Consider the following 5949-nt stretch of genomic DNA (forward strand, 5'->3'; position numbering starts at 1 on the left):
TGATCTAGATGATCCAGAATAATCTATATTTTAGAGGAACAATGATAAAAGACCCAAGTCAGCATCTAAAACAGTTCCTCTAGCTTTGTAATACCTTCAAATATAATGGGGTCATCGATGACGCGATTCCTCTTTGGTTGTTCCCCTTTTCATTAATTTATAATGCCTCTTCTTAGTTAGATGTGTAGGCATTAGAATCAATCACAACATGGGACGAACTACTAGGGAAATTCCTACAAAAGTTCTTCCCCGTTGCAAGACAGTCTAGCTAAGACGGGAAATTTCGATGTTCAAACAATCAGAGGGGAAAATTTTTCATGAAGCATGGGAGCGTTTTAAGACACTGATTCAAAAATGACCACACCATGGATTACTTGAGTGGTTACAATGGAAAATTTTCTACAATGTGTTGGTTATGCACTCAAGGTCAGGATTAGATGGAGCCGTAAGAGCACCTTCTATGAACAGAACGTATGAGGATGTGCGTAAATTAATAGAAAATATAATGATGAGCTCCTACTAGTGGCCAACTAAAATACATACATATGGCATTACACCATCTATGGTAAAATTTTTCCATGAAGATGACAGGTATCAATAGCTAGTGGACAGACTTAATCGCATTGAGTCTGAAATAATGCATCATCTATATATGGAGGAGACAAACCGCTCTTCCACTATATCAAAAATCCCATTGAGGATGTGAATTACATTGGGAATTGGGGTAGAAATCTCGATTCGAATACATACAATCCCGTATGAAGAGATCACCCGAACTTGAAATGGGGAGGTAATCAGGGAGTAGGTAATAGTTCTAACCAAGTTAAAACACTAACTACCAACCTCCTTATTTATAGAAACCTCAGGAAAGATCCAACCCAAATGGCCATACTAGGGGGAAATATAGTCAATGAGAATAGACATGAAACAGATGCAATTTGAGTGCACCAACTCTGCAAGAACATTGACTAAGATTGAAGATTAGATGAGCCAATTGATGAGCATGATGGGTGATATAAAAATACAAATTGGCATAGGTATTCTTAGCAACATCGAAGATAATCCTTAGAGAAGGTAAGGAGTATGTGAAGGCAATTGTGCTCCGTTGGGTAAAGTATTGAGTAGCCCAGAGAACCCAACTCAGGAGGTAAATAAGGAGAATATTGATGATCTTCAGGAAGAACCCTTAGAAGCTGATGATGAACCAGAATCAAAGGAAGTAGTTGCACTGATAGTTTAACTAGATAAAAAGACAATTAAAAACCCTATTGTGGAAAAGATATCGTTCCCTTCAAAGCTAGAAGAGAAGCAAAAATAGGATGAAGATGAGTTTGTAAGTTTTCTAAACTTGTTCAAAACATTAAATGTCAACTTGCCTTTGATTGAATTAATTTAGAAAGTTCCTAAGTACGCCAAATTTTTAAAGGAAATCATGTCTAGGAATAGGAAAATTAAGGCAGGAGAACAAGTTAACATGAGTACTTCCTGTAGTGCTATTATTTCTAGACAAGTTCCCCAAAATCTGACAGACCCGATAAGCTTTACAATTCCCGTAGAGATAGGGAGCATTCATTTCAATAAAACTCTATGTGAATTAAGAGCTAGTGTCAATCTAATGCCCCTAAAAATATGTGAAATACTCACGTTAGAGGACCTCAAGAATGCACAAATTACTCTATAATTGACTGACAGATCTTCAATACATCCAAAAGCAATACTAGAAGATGTGTTAGTCAAAGTGCGCAACTTTATCATTCCGGCGGACTTTGTAGTTTTAGACTTTGAAGAAGATCGAAATATACCAATTCTGTTGGGAAGACCTATTCTAGCTACTTCAAGGTCCACCATTAATCTTGAAAAAAATGAATTAACAATGAAGATCAATGTTGAAACATAAATTTTTAAATGTGATCACCAAAAGAGTGAGGAAAATAAAAAGGACTTAGGGGGGCATTGCAATGAATTATCTACTTTTAACCCTAAAAATCCTTAATCAGGGGACATACCTCCTACAATCAATACAAGTCAAAAGAATAGGTTTAGGGAAAGAGATAAACGAAAAAAGGTGGACTTGCATGACAGGCGATGGACCAACACTAAAAGAACTAAAGAACCGCTCATATATGCATTAATAGTATTGTCGGATGAATTCAACAGTTAAACTTGATAATTTGAACTAATATTTAATTCTTTGTAAATTATTTTATATTTAACTAATAGTTTAGTTTAGATTTTAATTGTTATCGAATTTATGTTTTATAGGAACCGTGACACTCTAGAAATTAGAAGTTTGGGCAAAAACAGAGGCAACGTCACAACATGGCAACTCCATGTCGTAACACCAAGGCTAGAATTGACAGAATTGAGAAAACCAACTCGATGTCGCGACATAAACTTTGTGTATTATGACACCTAAGCCAATTTACCCAAAAATCCAAAATTCTAGAGTGTCTCACGACATCAAACCCTGATGTCACGACAACGACGAATTGACAGGGGTGTCACGACAAGAAACCCTATGTTGCGACATCACTACAATTTTTGGTAGGGTTGACCTGAACCAATTGTACAACACGAGTGACTAAACCTAATTATACTCGATTTTAAGATAAAAAACCTTTATTTTAAAACTCCAAAACATTCTTAACCATTATATTTTAGGCTCAATAATGTAACAACCCGATTTTTAGCCTAGTCAGAACAGTGGTTTCAGGACCACGAATTCGATGTAGAAAAACTTTTTCTTATTATATTTTCATGGTCTACAATTTTATGTAATGATTTTGTGAAAATTTCGTTTGAAAATTTTGACGTTTGAGCACTCAATTTAGCAAAAGGACTAAATTATAAATAGTGCAAAAGTTGAGTTCTACATGCTAGAGGTGTCTAATTTTTATGAAATTTTAAATTGAAGGTACTTAGATGGTAATCAGACCATTTTACTTTAAGTTGGACAAATATGGACATGAGGTAAGAGAAATTTCATATTTTAAGTTAGAGGCATTTTGGTCATTTGGCTAATAAATGAATTAAAAATCAAATTAAAAGCTAACTTTTGCTCATCTTCTACCCTTGGCTGAAATTTTCAAAGGGTAACCATAGCTAGGGTTTGTTTATCTTCCAAGCTCGATTGTAAGCCTGTTCTAGCCCCGTTTTTAATATTTTTATGTTTTCGAAATCCTTGTAACGTAATCTATCTATTTCAACCTTTAATTTGAGATATGATTAAGATCTAAAGTTTGTCCCATGTTAGATATTTTTGTATTTTGATGTCTAATGGTAGATTATGCGGGTTTAATGTTAGATAAACAACTTTTGCTAGGTGATTTTTGATGAAAATGTCAAAAAGACCTATTTGTAAAAAGATTTCAAAATGTGTATAAAAGTGTGATTAAATGAAAAATGTGAATTGTTATAAGCATGAAAGAGGTTCGGCTAGGCTTGGGTCTTGATGAAATTGAATAGATTTCATTTTACGAGCCTAGAGACTAAAATATAAATATGTCAAAGTTTAGAGGCAAAAATGTAATTTTTCCATAATGTAAGTTTTGGACTGAATTGAGTAGTACGATTAATAAATGAGTTAAATTTGCTATTATAGATCAAGAGAAACAAGGTTCAGACCTAGATCGAAGGAAAAATAAAGTATTTGACGATTAGGTCCATTTCCCACTATTGTTGTACCGAGGTAAGTTCTTATCTAAATAATGCAATGTTTAGTTAGTTCCATTTCCTACTATTTTTGTATCGAGGTAAGTTCTTATCTAAATAATGCAATGTTTAATTATGTTTTAAATGCTTTACTATTGTATGAATTATGATTGACCATTGAGCATGTTCAAAAAAGTTACGACAATCGTGAAATCTTGTTTGAACCTTAGGAATAGATAGGATACAAATTTCATGACATTAGGGTTACCGAGACTATGTGTAAGACCATATCTGGGATATGGCATCATTATGAGACTTTGTGTAAGACCATATCTAGGATATAACATCTATATGAGATTTCGTGTAAGACCATAGCTGGGCTATTGACATCAAAACGAGATCCCATATAAGATCATATTTGGGATATGGCAATGGTGTGGTACTATGTGTGCGAGATACCCGAGTATCCTTTAGTATTCCAAGTGGTACTCTGGGAAATGAAATGAAAATGTCAAAGTTATGAAAGACTATAGTAAGTTGTAAATTGGTACAGGTATGTACATGAAACTTATGCTTAATGAGCTTGATATGTGATGAACCCCTCTGTAAGGTTGTGATTGAGTAAGTTGGACTGTGAGAATTATAATGACATTTATGTTAATTTACTTCAAGTTAATTGTAGTTAAATGTGAGTTTATAATGCTTGTTATTTGCATGGGAACTTACTAACTTTTAAAGCTTACTCCTTTTCTTTTCCCTTGTCTTATAGTGTTTTCAAGCCAGCTCGGGGATTTGAGATTTTCGGAGATCCAGTCACACTATCAACTTAATATTTTGGGTACCAATGATTTCAATATTTTGAGTTATGGCATGTATAGGACTTGGTCACTCTTGTTATGTGTCATAATTGATTTGGCCAAATGTGTTGGCTTATGTTGGTTGATATTTCATTTTGTAAATGGCCATTAAAATTGGCTAATATTGATTTAAGTATATATGCATATGATGATGTCTTTCATGGATGTGGGAAATTGCATGATTTGAGTTGAGATATATTTGATGTTTGTGTATGATCAATGATAACATGTGAATGAGGTATTGTTGCCTTGGTTTTGGCTGAAATCGTTGAATGTAATTGCTTGGATTGGTGTTATATGTTGTTGTGTAGGTTTGTACATGGAAGGGTGACAAAATGTGTAACACCCCTTACCCGTACCTGAGGCCGGGATAAGGTACGAGGCGTTACCAGACAAACATACAAACATTAAACTAAAAGACAGGCCATAAAATTTCATTCATATTTTACCGGACAAACATACAAACATTAAACTAAAAGACAGGCCATAAAATTTCATTCATATTTCGAAACGTTCATTCACTTACACATAGTCCCTTATTTGACTCTACAGAGCCCAAAATATACTTTAGAAAGGGTTCGGGACTAAACCAAGAACTTACAAAAATCTTGAAAATTTGATGCTTTAAGGTTCCACACGCCCGTGTCCCAAAGTCGTGTTCCATACACTGCTGAGACACATGGTCGTGTCTCTGCCTGTGTGGAATATAACTAGGCAATTTTCCAAGCTTTGGTCAACCTTAATCTCTTACACACTTATACATTTATACCAAGATTATCATCTTACCAAATATCTTCAGCTTAATCATCAAGCATTCATATTTAAAGCTAGATCATATCTTTATAAAATACCACAATTCAGATGTGCATAATAACATGTTTGCCTAAAACATTTCAATTCAACTCCATACCCAACAAGCATTACATTGAGACTAGTCATATATATATATACATGTCATGATACATATCATTCTCTTTCTATTTTCTTATAAACACATATCATTTATTTCATTATATCAATATTTCATATACCATAGTTTCCATGTATTCCACATATATTTATTTTCCCCCTCCTCCTCTCCATTCCACATCCTTAATGTATATAGCATTCTTGTAAGTACAATTTCACAATTTACTAATAAATGCTCACAAGTCATTGTCACTTACTTATTTATAATTCGAGCTACAGAGCTCCAAATTAAGATCCGTAAATTTCCCCTGAAACTAGACTCACATATATTTCCACCATAAAATTTTCATAATTTTTGGTTTAGCCAATTAGTACAGTTTATTCATTAAATTTTCCCCTGTTTCACTTTCTGACAGTTCTGACCTCTCTTCACTAAAATTTAATTATCTCATAGTACAGAATTCGGATAATGTTCTTGTTGATTTATCTTGAAAATAGAATTATTAGGGATATTAAAAATATAAGTTTAAGC

General features: G+C 33.7%; 1 non-coding gene across 1 annotated transcript; it reads right to left on the reverse strand.

The window, feature by feature from the left end:
- Positions 1 to 266: 266 nt before the first annotated feature.
- Positions 267 to 372, reverse strand: LOC128293435 (small nucleolar RNA R71). The gene has a single exon (XR_008283618.1). It is a non-coding gene; the product is annotated as a small nucleolar RNA R71 (small nucleolar RNA).
- Positions 373 to 5949: the final 5577 nt, after the last annotated feature.

This window comes from Gossypium arboreum, chromosome 5, assembly GCF_025698485.1.
Source record: "Gossypium arboreum isolate Shixiya-1 chromosome 5, ASM2569848v2, whole genome shotgun sequence".
In the NCBI taxonomy this organism is placed as follows: domain Eukaryota; kingdom Viridiplantae; phylum Streptophyta; class Magnoliopsida; order Malvales; family Malvaceae; genus Gossypium; species Gossypium arboreum.